Source organism: Pan troglodytes, chromosome 9, assembly GCF_028858775.2.
Source record: "Pan troglodytes isolate AG18354 chromosome 9, NHGRI_mPanTro3-v2.0_pri, whole genome shotgun sequence".
Taxonomy (NCBI): domain Eukaryota; kingdom Metazoa; phylum Chordata; class Mammalia; order Primates; family Hominidae; genus Pan; species Pan troglodytes.
This window is the reverse complement of record NC_072407.2, coordinates 45,535,130-45,554,347: the sequence shown is the minus strand read 5'-3', so window position 1 is coordinate 45,554,347 and position 19,218 is coordinate 45,535,130. Positions and strand designations below refer to the sequence as shown.

The following is a 19,218-nucleotide window of genomic DNA, read 5'->3' as shown; positions in this document are numbered from 1 at the left end:
TTATTATTTGAGAGTTCTTACTAATGCCTAACTTGCATAGATTTGGTGTAATTTAGAGCTATTTCCTCTTGTTCAGCTGTATTCAGAAGCAGAGTTTCCATACAATGACTCATCTTATACATGAAGGGTGTTATTAAAGAATGGTCTGGGATTGTCCAGGGAAGGATGGAGGCTGCATATTGGGAAAACAGCAATTGAGATGTACATTGTGTTATATCTCTGGGCTGAAAGGCCATCTGTTTTCAGGAAAAAAACCAGACATTCCTGTTTCATCACAGCAGGAACAAGAGGAGCTTTCTAAAAAGAATACAGAAGTAACAACAGCCCCAGCTTACACAATGCAGACTCATAATAGAAAACAAATTTGACCCATTTTATAACAAACATCCCCCTTGTTTGGTGTGTCCATGGTTCCATTAACTGCCTTTGGGCTCACAGAAATTAAGTGCACCCATACTGTCCAGTTATTCTTCGTTCTCTTTCATCAAGGCCTGTTTGGAGAGGTGAGAGTTGACACCAAGCTTATCATCAGTTAGGCCCAGATTATGTAGATGTACAGAGAGCTATGAAAAAGAACACTCAAGGAGTTTGCCAGAAGATAATTTATGTGTTATTTTAGCCTGAAGAAATTAAATATAATAGGAGTAGAAAATTCCTTGATTTTCATAGAGTTGAGTAATCTTTAAATCATATGTTAGGGGGCTCTAGAAGAAAAAGTGGCCTGTGAATCTGTATAGTAGATGTTTCACCTTAAAATGTGAGATAACTCAGATGTATTAATTGCCTGCCCTGTGCCAAGCAATGCTACATATTTTCTTTCTATTATTGTTGAGGCTTAAGGGTTCCGATAAACTATAACCCCTCTTTTCCTCACCTTCAGCAGCAATTGAGAGACAGATGCATGGAAATCACAGATGAAGATGAAAATACCACCTTCACGGCCAGTCAAGTGTTAAAGAATGTGATTTAGATGCAGCCAACGGTACCTACAATTACACTCCAACAAAATGGAACTCACTTCAAACTAAGAGCCCATTCCATGGAGGAGAGGAGAATGAGAATGTAGAACAGTCAGACAAAGGTAGAGAAAGGAAGAATCCCAGCCAATTCTTGAAGCTTAGCTTTAAATCCAGTTTGTTCCTAAACACTCAGCAACCAGGAGTCTGACTAATCTTCAGGAGGGGAAGAATAAGTGCAGAAACTGGTGGTTTTACTTTACTTACCTTGAAAACAGGCCCAAAATTGGGAAGGGGAATTACAAGGGGAAAAATTATTCCCTGTTAATATTTTTCATTTTACTGTCACAATATTAAGAGATGTTTGTTGGAGGAAAAAAGTTGTATTTCCCAAAGACTGGTTTCTATACATGTGAGAGATACATGCCATAGGAGAGAACATTGTGAGAATATTCCTGGCCCCTCTTTACTTCCTCCTACTCCCCAGTTCTTCCCTAAAGAAGATGCAACTTATCTGATCGGTGAATTTGGAGCAAGAACTAAGCAAGCTTCGTTTAGCCTCCACTGGCTCTTCCCTTTGTATCTGCTTCTCTTCTGAGAAGGTGTTCATCTTGGAAGTCAACGCACTTCAGTGGGATCTGCCTTTTAGAAAAGCGGGAGGCTATCCTCTGGTGCTAAGGACAAGTAGGTTAGGCTCAAAACTTTAGGTTGAAGCATGAGAAAGTTCACTGTGTCTACATATCTAAGCATACCTCTATTCAGCTTTAACAGTCATACAGCTGGCATTTTTCACATTTTAGCATCGTTCTAGCTGTCCTAACTCTCAATCAATCCCAACTCAGGAGGAAAGAAATGAAAACTCACCAACTTGGACCTTAGTCTGCAGCCTCGAGAAACTGGCATTTTGGTAGCAACACAGCACAGATTTTTCAAGATGACAGATATGACCTACATTGGTGGTTTTAGTTTTAGGCCTTAGGCATAGATGGTATGAGACCACCCACTCTGAGAACTAACGGCTACTAATTGTGTCCAGGTTTTATAGATGCAGAGATAGTTTTATTGGGAAACTAGGCTTCCTGGTCCTTAGTGAGAAGCAGCAAAGCATTGAAGAATAAGCTGCTGTAGGTTACACTAATGGACTTGCACAGGAACAGGTTTTATCTTAGCAACTGAAGTTCAAGATTGGAATGAGGAGATGAGCAAGACTTTCACTATTTGTCAAAACAATTTCAGACTGGCAGAATTTTAATGTATAGATCTCCTGGTTTGGCCTCAGTATGAAGAAAGACTGAACAATATTTGTTGTGGTGGCTGTGTCTGCAGGCTGGAATAAGATACTAAAAAAGGAAGCTGGCTTCCACAAAGCACCAGTGTGTTGTTCCTGCCAGGCATGGTAGGCAAATCTAGATCCCATGTCACAAGTGCTGTTTCTTTCTATTTTGTATAGCACTTAGAGCCAATGAAAAGGACTGGAGTGGGGCTAAGCTCTTTGATTCCTGAGGTTTGTCATAAATCAAGGATTAAGTCCTCACCAAATAGTTTCAAATTGGCTCCAAAGAGTTTAGTTGAATAGTCTTTGAATATGAGCTAAAATATCAGAGTCCTAGACAGGCTACTGGAGTTTTCGGTTTGAACCTAAAAAGCAGCTATATTTTTATTCCAAATCCAATGTCTAATCAACTAATAAAGGTTGGAAAGGCCTGTCGTTGGAAAGGTCTCTCGAAAACTTGGTTTTGCTCAGGAAATTAAGAAGAAACTAGATCAGCAAGGAAAGACATCTAAATGTCACTCTAAGCACCAAAATCAAAACAATTGGATAATAAGACAAAAACAAAAACATGTGATGTAATTAAGCTGAAAAAAAGACATTTCATTAGGAGAAATATTAACAAGTAGACTAAATAGAGATATACACAGCATATTAGATCTTGGAGGCCAGACTAGACACATTTGAAAGGGCAAAGAGATGCACCTAGATTGAATTGCTTTTAAAAGGAAGACTAGAAAAAGTGTGGCCATATTTGTCATTAGATAAGAAAGGATGGATATGATCAAACTAAATCTAACAGCTCAAGAGGGACAATATCTCAATGAGAGACAGAAATGGCTCCCCAAGAAGTTCTAGATAAAACATTCAGAGGGATCCTCTCAAAGTTGTAGATAGAAGCTACAATAACAGCCATTGTAACCATTCTTTGAAGAATAGTTAAAAGGAATTGAAAAAAAGGGGCCGGGCATGGTGGCTCATGCCTGTAATCCCACCATTTTGGGAGGCCGAGGCAGGCGGATTACCTGAGGTCAGGAGTTCGAAACCAGCATGGCCAAAATGGCAAAACCTCATCTCTATTAAAAACACAAAAATTAGCCAGGTGTGATGGCACACACCTGTAATTCCAGCTACTCAGGAGGCTGAGTCAGGAGAATCACTGGAACCTGGGAGGCAGAGGTTGCAGTGAGCCGAGACTGTGCCACCACTCCAGCCTGGGTGACAGAGCGAGACTCTGTCTCAGAAAAAAAAAAAAAAAAAAAAGGAAGAAAATTGTGGGATTTGAGAGTGAAATAACAGGATGATCATTATAGGTGATTTCAAGTTCTATAGGTGACAACCAAGTTGATATAGTTATCAGAAGAAAAAATGAAGATTTTTTTTGCATACTGAAGAAATAAGTTTAAGAAATTTATGGAGTTGGAACTCTATAGAAATGCCAAAGAGTGAGATATACTAAATGAGAGCCAGACTGGACAGGAATTGGCCATGTTAAATCTAGATTATTTGATGTTGTTTTCATCCAAGGAGAATGATTTCCTATCTGAGTTTTTCCTACTCAGAAAGTTGAATTTGGAGTCATTTTTTTTAAAACAGTAAATTCTTTTGGCAGACCTCAAATTATCAATATCTCATCTCTTCAAAATAGAGGATAAGATAGCAGGGCTTGGTGGCTCAAGACTGTAATCCCAGCACTTTGTGAGTCTGAGGTGGGTGGATTGAGGCCAGGAGTTCAAAACCAGCCTGGCCAACATGGTGAAACCCCATCTCTACTAAAATACAAAAATTAGCTGGGAGTAGTTGTGCATGCCTGTAATCCAAGCTACTCAGGAGGCTGAGGCATGAGAATTGCTTGAACCTGGGAGGCAGAGGTTGCAGTGAGCTGAGATTGTGCCACTGCACTCTAGCCCGGGCAACAGAGTGAAACACTCTCCCCTACCCTCAAAAAAAAAAAAAAAAAAAAAAAAGAGGATAAAACAGGACACAAGTTAAAGCTAAAGAAATCAGTTACTAACAAATACAAATAATTTTAAAATGAGGGCCAGAAAGCCAAATAAAATCAAGAAGGAAGAAAGACCCTCCAATCCAGCCATCACTACCAGCTCTATATGTGGGAGAGAAAGAAGAAGGAAGGATAGAATGTGAGAATCTTCACTGAAGTTATAGAAAATGACAGAAGACTACCAGAGGGAAAAAAAACCACTAGAACATACCCATATCCCACTACTGTGGACAAATATTGGACATGTCCCAGCAACCATTGATGCAGCATAAGTTATTCAGGGCCAGGACATTTAAAAGTTGAAGAAGGTCAAGGTACTAAAAAATAAAACATGACAAAGGTATTCACTTTCATGATGTCACCAGGGGTATAAATATTAGAAGCATCAACAGAATCTGTTGAGGGTGATCCTTTAGGAAGCTCTAATGTGAGAATAAAGTGGAAACTTTCCTGGGAGGGAGGCTTTATAAGCTGAGGCAATGCCTTAGCAGGAGATAGTGGCAGTAACACTTTAGCACCAGACTAAAAATGCCTGCTTACAAGCAATAGTGGAGACTGTGTCAGCAGGTATAGCCCATACTCTGTTCTAATTTGGTGTCAAAAACTCAGGCTTCCAGAAAAAAGGAAATACAGAATCTGGAATGTCCTGGACAAGAAAGAAAGGCAACTCAAAGAAGATCAGGCAATTGTGAATGTCTTTAAATGAGTAAGGAAATAGTGAACACTGTGTATAGGTAGACGGCTATTTTGTGTGTGTGTGTGTTTTGTTATAGAGCTCATGTAAAACTGTAATTAATCATTTTACTTGCTCATGCTGTATTCAATTTTTAAAAATTTTTGTTTATTTATTTTTTGAGATAAGATCTATTCTCTGTCACCCAGACTGGAGTGCAGTGGCCCAATCATGGCTTTTTGCAGCCTCAAACTCCTGGGCTCCAGTGATCCTCCCACCTCTGCCTCCCCAAATGCTGCAATTACAAGTGTGACCCACCATGCCTGGCCCAATTAATCTCTTGAATAGAAGTTTCTACAAACTAAGTTTAAATTCACATGTCAGGAATAAATGCCATAGGCCGACCAGCACCCTAGAGAAACCAAGGTTCACTTCATCTACCCAACTTGCCTCAGGTGGAATGGAATCTCTGCTTGATCTTTGGCAAAAGGTGAGTTTAGATTATATAAATGTTTGGGTCATGACAATATCATTGTCCCTGGAGAGCTTTACTAGGGGATGAGTATTTGTTTATGTTTCTAAATATGATAGAGATCATTCTGGTGCTGTGATAAACTTGTGTTTTCTATTATCATTCCCATTATTATTAAAAAGTGAGGTATCCCGATATGATGCACTGAGAAAGATAGAACATCATTTTTGTAGGATTCTTGCCAAAAATGTGTTATTTTAATATAACCATGTGGAAACATCAGGCAAACCTAAATCAGGGAGGAGTTTACTAAATCACTGGCCCATAATCTTTTCTTTTTTTAAGTTCAGGGATGCAAGTGCAGGTTTGTTACATAGGTAAACTTGTGTCATGAAGGCTTTTGTACAGATTATTTCATCACCCAGGTATTCAGCCTAGTACCCATTAATTATATTTCCTGATTCTCTCCCTCCTCCCAACCTCTGCCCTCTTAAAGGCCCCATTGTGCATTGTTCCCCTCTATATGTCCACGTGTTCCCATCCTTCGGCTCCTACTTATAAGTGAAAACATGCAGTATTGGTTATCTGTTCCTGTATTAGTTTGTTAAGGATGGTGGCCTCCAGCTCCATCTATGTCCCTGCAAAGGACATGGTCTCATTCTTTTTTATGATTGCACAGTATTCCATTGTGTATATGGGTCTAATATGAAGCATCTATATGGAAATTATACAAGTTTACAAGAAAAAACAAACAACCCCATAAGAAAGTGGGCAAACAGACACTTTTCAAAAGGACACATATATGTAGCCAACAATCATGAAAAAAAGCTCAACATCACTGATCACTAGAGAAATGCAAATCAAAACCACAATGAGATACCATCAAACACCAATCAGAATGGCTACTATTAAAAAGTCAAAAAATAACAGATGCTGGTGAGATTGTGGAGAAAAAGGAACACTTACATGTTGCTGGCAAGAATGTAAATTAGTTCCGTGACTGTGGAAAGCAGTGTGGCCATATCTGAATGTAAAACAGAATTACCATTTGACCCAGCAATCTCATTATTGGGTATATACCCAAACAAATGTAAATCATTCTACCATAAGGATACATGCCACTTACGTCCATTGCAGCTCTAATCACAATAGCAAAGAGATGACATTCACCTAAATGCCTATCAATGATAGACTAGATAAAGAAAATGTGGTACATATACACCATGGAATACCATTCAGCCCATAATCTTTAAAACTGCTAAGGTCATGAAAGCCAAAGGAAACGTGAGACACTGCCAGGCTGAAGGGGACAAAAAGAAACTTGGCATCTCAACAAAATATGTGACCCTGAATCTAATCTGGGAAAAAGTATTTTGGTGAGGAAGTCTAAAAAGGGGCCATAGATTAAATAATATGATTGTATCAATATGAATTTCCTGTTTGTGAAAATTATACTATGGTTATGTAAGAGAATGTCTTTTTTATACAAGGTAAAGAGACATTGTGTTTACTTAATGTTTACATTACATTTACTTATACTCATTTTTTATTTTTCTGAGACAGTATCTTCATACCCTTTTTGTTGCTATTACAGAATACCACAAAATGGGTATTTTTTTTTTTTTTTTTGAGGCAGAGTTTTGCTCTTGTTGCCCAGGCTGGAGTGCAATGGCACAGTCTCAGCTCACTGCAACCTCTGCCTTCTGGGTTCAAGCGATTCTCCTGCCTCAGCTTTCCGAGTAGCTGGGATTACAGGTGCCCGCCACCATGCCCAGCTAATTTTTTGTACTTTCAGTAGAGACAGCGTTTCGCCATGTTGGCCAGTCTGGTCTCCTCCTGACCTCAGGTTATCCACCTGCCTTGGCCTTCCAAAGTGCTGAGATTACAGGCGTGAGCCACCGCACCTGGCTGGGAATGGGTAATTTACAAAGAACAGTTTATTTGGCTCACTGTTTAGGAGACTGTGGAGTCCAAGTGCATAGTTCTTGAATCTGGCTGGTGCCATCCCATGGTGGAAGACAAAAAGAAGAAGCATGTGTTTGTGACAGACAGAAGCACTAGGAGCTAGCTTTGCTTTATAATAACCCACTCTCTAGATAACTAACTCTCTCCCTTGATAATGACATTAATCCATTCATGAGGGCAGAGCCCTTGTGACTCAATCACCTCTTTTAGGTCCCACCTCCCAATACTGTTGCACTGGGGATATAAGTTTCCAACATATGAACTTTTAGGGGACTTATTCAAACCATAGTAAAGGGAAAATAATGATAAATCAAGTATGGTAAAATACTGACATTTGGGGAATATGAGTGAAGGGACACAGGTAGAGTTGCCAGATTTTGCAAACAAAAATATGCAACACTCAGTTAAATTTGAATTTCAGATAAATAATGAATATTTTTATTATATATCTGTATCAAATATTGCATAAGATATATTTATATTAAACATTGATATTTATCTCGGTGTCCTGTACTTCAAATTCAAATTTAACTGGATGTCTAGTGTTTCTCTGGCAACCTTATATAATATCTTCTTATAATACTATGTACTACATTTGCCACCTTCTAATATCTTTAATTTTTTTATTGGCAAGTTAAAAAATTTAAATTGCATAAGAGACTTGGAGTCTAATTCACTTCATTTTAGAGGTTTTAAGGGATTTGAACCCACGCAGTAAAAAAGCCTAGGTTACCACCCTGGAAGAACCATCCTTCTATCAAGAAATTTGAGTGAGTGTGAAAGATAGAAATAGAAAATAGAAACTGGAAAGGATAATGTGACATGTGGGGTTGAATTTACTTGGATCTTACCACATAGCTTTTTGTATTTTTAAGAAATCTTCCCTAGAAGTTTGATAAGGGGAAGAAGGTTATATTCAATTTAACGGAAATTTTTAGTTTGCTGAAATTGTATTACTTGAATTCATTTATGCTGTCACTTAAAGTCATCACCTAACCTCTGATCAAAGATGTATTGGACAACCTAACTGCACGTTTTGAGATGGGAAATAGAACCAAGTGTTAATTTTCAGCCTAGGGTGCAAGCAGAGACTTAGAGTTAAGTAATATGCTGTTCTGAAATATTTTTGAGCTTTCTAATGGCAGGTGGGGTGAAAATTGCTGTCTATTAATGGTCTCAGGAGAATCGCCAGAGGAGCAGTGACTGATATTAGGGGAGTCCTAAAGTTGTTGTACATGACTGGGCAGGCAAATTTGTCTCATTCAGGGTGAAATGTTAACAAGTCAATTATAGCATCTTATTTAAGCTGCCTCCTCCAGTCCACTGTGTCACTACAAAATGTTCATCTTTACCTTCCAAATTACATTTTTTATCTTTCAGTCTTAAGCTTGGGATAGGGAATAAAATAAGGTTTTCTTTTTCCTTTGCCTCCCAAATATTTTAACAATGATTATATAGGATGGGAGATTCAGTTCGGTTAAATATCTTTCCCCAAGTTACAGAAATAAAAAGGCTTAAACCCAACTTCAATGCCTGGTCTACCCTACTTCACTGTTCATATTTTTTTGCATCTCTGTGACCATAATTAGGAATGCAATCATATAATACTTATGTAATTACTATAACATTCATATACAGTATCACATAATAATTTTACATTCAGCATCAATATCAATTTTTTCCCTATATTACATGGCCTCTCTATAGTCAATATGTGTTGGGCTACATACATGTACAATATTTCATGACAGAATCAATAATTGAATGAGAAACTAAGTGCTTGATATTTCATGGATGGCTGTTTTCTTATTCTGCTGACAAACGAAATCTATTTATGATTTTAAATGAATATAGTTTATCTCAACTCTATAAATAAGCATTGTACAAGCCTCATTTTACCCATGCAGCTTCCAATTCATTAGTTCTTCTATGCCAAGTTATCCTAAGTTTTCCTCTCAATCACGTACCACAGGGCAGACTCCCTATTACTTATCAAACCACTGTACTTTATGATAGAGTCTCACTGTGCACAAACTCACCTGCAGACTGAAGCAAAAACATCTCAATCAACTTGCAGTTTTTTGAAAGAGTGAATAAAATGCTTGTTATCATGAGTCACTGAGATTTGGGGTGATTTGTTATATAGTATTATTGCATATCTGACTTTTACAAATTAGTCGCAATCTTGTTTGAGAAGCCATTGACTAGAACTATCTAAGTAACTGGAGGAAAATGCCTTCTGTAGGGAGCCTACACTAATCCATTCCCACTCTGCGGTCTAACGTTCCTAAATGTTATGTATTGCAGACTGACCAAGCCCTGGTGTGGGGTGTGGTAGAGTGAGAGGCTGGTTACCTATGGCAGCAGTTCTCAACTCTCTCCTGTGGAGAAATCCATGATGGATGGTGTTTACCTGAGTGGCCCACTCCCGCGAGGGTCCCTAGCACTCCTTGGCAAGCAAGGTGTAACACTACCAGTCCTTTCTCTTTAACTCTAGAGATAACATATTGTAATAGATGTAAAAGTGAGAGTGACACTTTTTCAGAGATACGATTGAATCCACTTCAAATGTATATAAAACAACTGTTTGTGAACATTTTAATATTTGTGAATATTTTAATATTGATCTACCTAATAGCCAATCATGTCTTGAACTATCTCAGATTATAGTAGAGAACTGTCTACTCCAAACCTCATCCCTCTCTTAATCCTCTCTTATTCCTCTTATTCTATACAAGCTTGTTACCTTCTACTTCAAGAATTGAAATCATTGTATTCCATGATAAATTGCATACTATTACAGCGGGAATACTACACACTCAATAATTTCCAATTCCTTCCTCCTCCTTCTCCTCTTATTCTTCTCTTCAGTGCTCTTCTAAGGAAAAAGACCTTGTAATTTTCAGTCATCTATATTTGATATGCAAAACACTGATTTTGACCTCTGAAACTGCTTTTGTTTTATTTGATCTCATAACTTGTTAGATTTTGTAAAGGAAAAAAAATGCAGAGCTGCCACTAACGGCTCTGTCAAATTCTTTTTCTTGTTGCACGGTGTGCCTCTTAATGACAAATCTTTTCCCAATATCATAACATTACAGGCACATATAGTTATTAAAACTGACTCATTTCAACTACCATGACTGTAGATTGAATGAATCCAAAAGGTCATCCACCTGCCTCGGCCTTCCAAAGTGCTGAGATTACAGGCGTGAGCCATCGCACCTGGCTGCGGATGGGTAACTTACAAAGAACAGTATATTTGGGTCACTGTTTAGGAGACTGTAACATTTTTTTCTCCAGTGTTACCTGAAGCTCGTCTATTTACCCAGCTGTAGATTGGACCTGTGGTTCTAGCCAAGGGCTTGGGATGGAGAAAGGCTATGTAAATCTCATTTATTTTCCTACCTTCTATAAGTTCATCCTCCTTTTTGTGTTACCCATGTAGTGTAAAAAATAAGAGGGAAGGTGAGGAGAAAAATAGAATTACCTAATGGAAGGTAAACTGTCTCCTCCTTTCTCAGTAGTAATTGATGTTCACTTCTGTGGCTATTGTTTGTACTTTGAGGTCTGTTGATACCACACTCACTAACCGGCTTTGCCTTTGCACAGGAAGTACGCAACTACTCACTCCTACATGAGGGTTTATTTGTTGGCTCTTTTGCATAACTCCCTGGTGATCTCTCCCTACTCAGTCCCTTGGCATAAAATATCTGACTGGGAATCAGCTTCTTCTTCTCTAATTCTCCTCATCCTTGAATCCAATTGGTGATTCTTCAAACCTCTTGTTTCAGTCTTCTAATCCAAAAGATGCCCCTTCGTTGTGGGTAGGAGTAGTGCAGTGCAAACTCTAGCTAGCTGGAGATCTAGGTAACTTGTCATGCCAAGTGGTGAAAAAGTAGGATCCTTCTTTAAAACTCTCATCTTTACTATGCCTTTCTCGTGCTCTTCTCCCTGTTGCAGACATGTCCGGGTATGTTCACAAACATGGACATTATATTGGTCAATAAAATATTAGTCTTTCTTTCTCGTAAGATTTATCTCACTTTACTTATTTGTCTCCTAAAGGTCTCCTCATTTCTTAGCTTTGGAGAGGGGAAACAGATTACCTTTCTTGGGTTGCACTTCCCCTTTGAAGGCTATTTTTTTCTCTCTCCTGGTCCCTGTCTCTTTACTATCCTTAGAATAGCCCAGAAATCCAGTTTGATGTTTTTAGCATGTGGCAAGCCAGGAATTTCAAGCAAAGAATCAAACTGTTTCCAAACACTGATTTGATTGTTTAATAATCAGGTTTTCAATAGAGCAACATCTCACTTGTGGTAGACCATATCATGATTCAGCAAATATTTCCCTTTTCCTCTTCCATAGAATTGGGATTCTCATCCTCACCCCAACAACCTTGAGCTTGGACATGTTATTTTGCTTGGCCATCGTATTAGTCTGTTCTCACACTGCTAATGAGACATACCCAAGACAGGGTAATTAAGGAAAGGAAAGAGGTTTAATTGACTCACAGTTCCACATGTCTGGGGAGGCCTCACAATTATGGCAGAAGGCGAAGGAGGAGCAAAGTCACATCTTATGTGGCAGCAGGTAAGAAAACTTGTGCAGGAAAATTCCCCTTTATAAAACCATCAGATCTGATGAGACTTATTCACCATCACGAGAACAGTATGGGAAGGACCTGCCCCCATGATTCAATTAACTCTCACCAGGTCCCTCCCATGACATGTGGGAATTATAGGAGCCACAATTCAAGGTGAGATTTGGGTGGGGACACAGACAAACCATATCAGCCATTAAATGTGTACAGATGTGATTTAATAGTGTTTTAAATGCACTCGTGTTGTTTGAGTTCTACTTTGTCATGGCCATGAGAAGACTATGCACCAGGTACCTGCTGCTCTTTCAGGCTTGGTTTCAAAATGGAAGACCAAAGAACAGGCTTGAATGCAAGCTTAGGCAAGTCACTGCTGACATTGACCAAAGAGTGAGGAGTGACTGTTGTTTTATGCTCCTGAAATTTGGGTATAGTTTTCTAGCATAATAGAGCAAATTAATACATCAAGTCAAATCTCTATACTCTTCTATTATTTCAGTGCCTTACACCAAACTGGTTATGCAAGGAGGTTTGTCTTTGGATTTGTGACCTGTTCAGTCACACATGGCTTGGCACTTTGTTTAATTCTCTGATCTCACTGTCTTAATAATTTTTTAAAATAAATGGCACCGTATTTTAATTTTTTACAGGATCCTATTAAATTTCATAGGCAGTCCTCTACCTAATTTAGATATTTCAAAGAAAATTTGGTAGAAAGCAAAGAGCAGTCTTCAGCTAGCAGCACAATAACTCAGATGTATGCTCTATTATGTAGCATGTACATGCATGAGTGCATATACACATGCACATTTAACACTGGCTTTGTTTGCTGGCATGATTCTCAAACTATGTGAATTAGTAGCTGTTGAATCTTGAAAATGTTGCTTATATTCTCTTAGCTAAAGTTATTAAATGGTTTGCATAACAATATGTGGTAGAGATGTTATGAGAGCTAAATGATTTATTTATCAACAATAAAGCATCTAAGACTTTGCATTATGTTAGGTGATCAGTTAATTTTCTTGTCCTATTCCCTTTATCCAATGTTTTAATTGAAAGAAAGCCCTTGAAAACCATTATCAGATAAACACGAATGAATCAACAAATTAAAAGCAAAGTTGGCAAAGTGGGGTAAAATAACAGTTGGAGAACAGAAATGCATTAGCTTCTGCTGTTTAAATGTGAACAAATTGGGGAGACATGATGTGACATGACTCCCCAACTTTTTGTTTTGTTTTTTCTAAATCTTCCCAACTTTTTAATGCAAAATAACTTTCTAATTTTCTTTGAGGGAGTAACCCTCTTAGTCATCAGGACGTTGACTATTTTTGCTGTTGTTTCTATATTTTTGTGTGTCTATTTGTGCCAGGAGTGAGGTTTGAATTATCACACTCCATGGATAAACAGCACTTTGTGTTAGAGTAACTCAGAGAAAAATGCCCAAGATTCAGCCTAAAAACCAGGTCTTTGACCAATATAATCAAAGAGATCCATTGCTTGAAAAGCAGCTAAAATCAAAAGCATGATGTTTTGTCTTGGTGTTTACTCACTATTGCATTGCAGTCAAAATAATGGACTAGAAATCACTTAAAACTTTTCAGCAGAATTACTCCTGTAACATTTCAATAGGTTTAGAAGATAATCTATAAAAATACATATAATTGAAAATTCTCCCAATCCACTGTCTAAGGAGCATGTTTACAAAATAAAACAAAACACACAAAAACATCTTTTAGGGAAGTAAGCAATAAATTCAGGTTGTTACATCCAGTTTTGCCAGTGATTGGGAAAAATGTGTGCACAAAAATGCCTTTTGCTTTTCTCAGTATTCGGCTGGGCCACTTAGTTTATTTAAGAGCTGCTGAGATCATTGTGAATGAGAGAGGCTTTTTATGCCCTTTTTGCTGCAAGTGCCATTAAAGATTGCTGGAAAGTTGGGGGCTGGTGAAAATCTTGTTTAGAGCTCTATCCATCATACGATTATCTCCTCTGAGATATGAGCACCAATTGAGCAAAATAATTGAAGTTCTACACTAAAGGATTGAGTACTGAGCTAAGAGACTAAGAAAAGGGTCTTCAGAGATACACATAGTTCATTTACATATAACACATTTAGAGGAATCTGTTTCTGACTTTTGGATTCATTCATTCTACAGATAGTTACTTAATGGCAGGCACTATGTTAAGCCCCACTGCTATGTGGTAAACAAAACTAGGTCCCTGCTTTATGGAGCTTAATCCAGTAGTTGATTTTGAAAGGAAAAGGAGGGGAATACTTAGCCTGGAATGAGAGAAAGAAAAGTGGTTATCAGCTCTCAGCTAGTGGAAAAAACATTTACTCATCTCCTACTATAAATAAACTGTTCGCAACATTATAGTTTACATTTTACAATGTATAAGCATATATATTTGAACATGATCTTCTGTGAATCTCTTTCAATTGCCTTGAGAGATGAGAAAATCAAGGCTGGTTATGCAATAAATAAAAAGCTGTTACTGGAAGGAAAATTAAATTTGCCCTCTTAGGTAACAGGAATCAAGAGAAAGGGTGGAAGCTACACAGAAACAGGAAGGGCTGCCTTAGAATAAATGCATTGTCATATTCAAAATAACTAAGATATGGAAACAACCCGAGTGCCTGTGAGCAGATGACTGTGTAAAGAAAATGTGAGATACATACACACAACACACACACACACACACACACACACAGAGAAAGAGATGAATATTATTCAGCTACTTTAAAAAAAAAGAAGGCCAGGCACAGTGGCTCACGCCTATAATCCCAGCACTTTAGGAGGCCAAGGTGGGTAGATCACCTGAGGTCAGGAGTTTGAGACCAGCCTGGCTAACATGGTGAAACTCCATCTCTACTAAACACACAAAATTAGCCGGGTGTGGTGGCGGGCGCCTGTAATCCCAGCTACTCGGGAGGACGAGGCAGGAGAATTGCTTGAACCCGGGAGGCAGAGGTTGTGGTGAGCCGAGATGGTGCCATTGCCCTCCAGCCTGGGCAACAAGAGTGAAACTCCATCTGAAAAAAAAAAAAAAAAAAAAGGAAGAAGAAGAAAGAAGGAAGAAGGAAGAAAGAAGAAGGAAATCCTGGCACTTGCAGTAACATTGATGAATGTGAAGGCCCTCATCCAAGCAAAATAAGCCAGAAATAGAAAGACGAATACTGTATGGTGTCTCTTATATATGAAAACTTAACTTAAAAAAAAACTTTTAAAGAGTCATACTTATTGAAAGGTAGAGTAGAATGGGGTCAGAAAGGGTTGGGGGTGGGGAAGTTGAGAGATATTGGTCAAAACATACAAGCTTTCAATTACAAGATGAATAAATTCTGAGGATCTAATGTATAGCATGGTGACTATAATATTAAAACTGTAATGTATACTTGCAATTTGTTAACAGAGTCGATCTTAAGTTTTTCTCGTTTAAAAAAAGCAGTCACATGGAATGATGGATATGCTAATTAGTTTGATTGTGGTAATCATTTTACAATGTATATGTATATCAAATCATTGCATTGTACACTTAAATATACACAATTTTATTAGTCAATTATATGTTAATAAAGCGGAAAAAAATGTGAGAGGAGAAGGGGACCTAGGATAAGACTTGTGGTAAAAAATTCAAGGGTCTTCCAAAAGGTTACACAGCACAGCAATTTAAAACATGAAAATACATGTTTGATCTCACCATTACACAGTAGATCCATGTTAACAAACCTGCACATGTACACTCTCAAATCTAAAATAAAATAAAATGACCAACAACAACAACAAAAAAAGCAAACAAGGGTTTGATATCCCAGAATAAGAGGGAACTAGTCAGTGGGTAATAACCATTCCATTTAGAACGATACCTTAAAAAATGTAAATATTTTGAGCTTCTGCACAGCAAAGGAAACAACAACAAAAAGAATGGATTTTTTGCCTTGTCTTAGGAGGATTTCCAAACAGAGGGTTTGTATTCAAACATCGGGGAGGGTGACAATTTCAAACTCCTTCCGGCTCTAGCACTCCAGTTCTATATGTGCCCTTTCCTCTATCCCAGTGGTTTTTAAATGTGCATGTGCTTCACGATGACCTAGGAAGCTCAATGAAAATAGACATGCCTGGGCCTATCCTCAGCCTAATGAATGAGAATCTGCTGCAATAGGATCTGGGACTCTGTATTTTCGTCAGTCAGTTCTTCCTGATATGAACCAATGTTTGGAACAACTGTACTACACCAGACATTTTAACCTAGACTTTAAGGAGCACTTTAAATTAGTGGATTTCAAACATTTTTATGACTGGGAAGCACAATAAGTAAATGCTCATGTATTGTTGGATAACAATTGAAGAATGATTTGCCTCAGCAATACTGTCTTTACTACACATATAAAATTCAATACTCTTTTGAATTTTCTAAGTGCAGGTTGTGACTTAATAAATTAATACTACTCTTCCCTAATGGGACTGTGACCCACAGTTTGAAGAACACAACTTTAGAATTCTGTTCTTCACAAGCTCTTTTGAGCTTCCCCAAGCTCAATTGTGTACGTGTGTGGGTAAGGGGGTTGGGGGGTGGTGGGGGAGATGGATGGAAATTCGCATATCTCATTTAAACCAGAGCAGGAGCAGGGTGTGCACTTTGTCTCTCTCTCATATTCCATTCTTCCTAAGAATCTATGTATAAAGAGAGTTTTTCTTGGGTAAAAGATAAGTACATCAATAAATAAATTCCTTTAGCAATTGCAAGCTGTCTATTATAGACTTGGCCCTGAAGGAGATAAAAAAAAAAGATAAGTAAAACACTATCTATTCCCTCAAGTTGATTACTATGCAATTGATGAGCTATGACTAATTCACATGAAGCAAATAGTAGGTAATGAAGTACTAGGGTGATATGATGAAATACCAGAATATCTCAGGCCTAGGAGTTAGAAGATTGGCATCTGATTAAAAATGTTAATGAACTTTCACTCTGTGCCAGGCTTTGTTCTAGGAATTGGGACTATATTGCTGAATAAGGTGCAGTTTCTACCTTCAGTGAGCTGAAAATCCAGAGGAAAAAAGAAAAATCAGAGGCTTTTACACTCAGATGTAATCAATACTATATATTAACAAAAATACATGGGAACACAACGGAAGAACCCTAAGCCAGTCAAAAGAGTGAATAGGAGCTGACTTCTTAACTTTGGAAATATAAACTCATGCTAAGAGCATAGGAGATACCTAGGCAGAAAGAGCAAAATGCCAGGTAGTGACAGGTAATGCCAGGCTCAGGAGAAAGAGGTCTGGCTTGTTGGGGAACTGTCTGTAGCTCAGGGAGGCTGAAGGACAGGGCATAGAAGAGTGGTTGTGAGGAAGACGTTAACAGAATATGCAATGCATATGGCCTTAAGTGTCATGTTAAATAATATTGACTATATGGTGAGTATTTTGGGGGAGTCATTCAAGTGTTTCTACCAATCAGAGGTTCAAGATTAGATATGTACTTAAGGAAAACCATTTGAACTCATGGGTGGACACCAGAAAGAAAAGTGGGTTACAGGGAGTTAAAAAGAAAAAATGGTTACAGGGAGTTAAGATAGAACTGTGCTACAGTATTCAAGCAAGAAGAGACTAAGACATACACCAGGCCATGGGCACTGTGAACAGAGCTGGCAAGCAGTGCAATAAAACTATAATTAATGGGAAAAATTAACTAATGGTAGGAATAAGTTTGGTTAGTCATTTAACCAGGTTTCTTTGTGCTCAAAATGAAAATATTAGAAAATATAATTTCAAAGTGTTTTCTCCCTGATTCAAATCTCTAAAACCATAAATTTTTCTAATAAATCCTTTACACTGGTTAAGGAGATGAGTCGGTAGTGATGATCAGGACAGTATTGTGGTTGTTTGTTTCTGAAAAATATTGGCTTATATTTTAAATTTTTATTAAGATGGGTGTGAAACCCGAAAAACTGCCATACTCAAAATGTATTAAACTTTTTAATTTATTAAATACATTTCGATATGTCAATTTATATACAAATATAAATAGGACTGTTATAGTAAGTAGTCAGGCATGAGCAGGGCAGGAGAGAGCTCCCCCCAACCCCTCACCAGGAAAGTCAGGCGGCTATCAAGTGATGGTCAGGCAGTTGTCAAACTGTCTCTCTAAAATAATAATTGGTTGCAGCTGGCGCCAGGGAAAGGCAGTCTCCCAGCAGATGGAAACACCTGAAACTGGCAATCAGCAGCTTCCCGATAAGACCTCAGGAACTGGGTAAGCGGGCTCACGCATGCACACTAAGAGGCAAAATGGTGGAGTTCAACAGGTATGTCACCTCCTAGGGACGTTTGACCGGAAAGGAAAGAACGCCTAAAGCGAGCATGCGGACAACTCCAGTAACACATTGCACATGGTCACCTCCCATGTGCCAGCAGGCCACTATGCATGCAGACAGCCACCCCAACGCAAGAATCAAGGCAGAAGGAATATCAAGACCCCAGAAGTAAGCCAACGTGTAAGACCCCAAGTCGAAAGGTCCAAATGCACACTTCTCTTTCAAGTCGCCCACTTGGCCCTTTTCCAAGTGTACTTGCCTCTTTTTTTGTTCCTGCTCTAAAGCTTTTTATTAAACTTTCACTCCTGTTCTAAAACTTGCCTTAGTCTCTCCTTCTGCCCCTCAGCCAAATTCTTTCTTCTGAGGAGGCAAGAATTGAGGTTGCCTCAGCACTGTATGGATTCCTCGCTGGTAACATACTTTGGGGCCGGTTCTTAGATATGTTCTGCCGCTAACAGGAAAGAGAAAATACTTCTCCCCACTTCCCAGCTCCTTTCCCAGAGCTATCTGAGTTCAGCCTTCTCCTGAGTAGTCAGTGAAAGCTAACTGGATCTTGAGCCTTGCGCCATTAAAGTCTGATTTTCTTTACTCTGATATTTTCCTCTAAAACATGTGTTGTGGTTGTTAGATAATTTGTAGCTTGCTGTAGATATTAACATTGCTTGTCTCTGGTAGCTGACTAATGTGCTTATTTTAGGTAGCTCATTCCTTTGACGGTAAGGATTATGTGCTGAGAGATATTGAGTGCCAATTTTGTAGCAAGATATTGCTTATGCTAATTCCTATGCCTGGGCATTTAATTTGGTACATTTACAGTTCTGCAAAATGACTTGGTTTTTCTTTTGTGGTGCAAGGGGAAATAGATTTATATAGAGTTTTGACTATTATTAAGGGTTATAGGAGCTATAATATAATAATAATAATAATCACTACCATTCATCAAGTGCTTACTGTGTGC

General features: G+C 38.3%; 2 long non-coding RNA genes across 3 annotated transcripts in view; one reads left to right on the top strand and one right to left on the bottom strand.

The window, feature by feature from the left end:
* The window catches only part of LOC107967069 (uncharacterized), a 201,707-nt gene extending 196,156 nt beyond the window's left edge, over positions 1 to 5,551 (top strand). Inside the window, exon 6 of the long non-coding RNA XR_010147535.1 lies at positions 881 to 5,551. This is a non-coding gene — a long non-coding RNA (uncharacterized LOC107967069). The remainder of the gene's footprint in view (positions 1 to 880) is intronic.
* The window catches only part of LOC104008470 (uncharacterized), a 126,550-nt gene that overhangs the window by 53,238 nt on the left and 54,094 nt on the right, over positions 1 to 19,218 (bottom strand). The window lies entirely within an intron of this gene.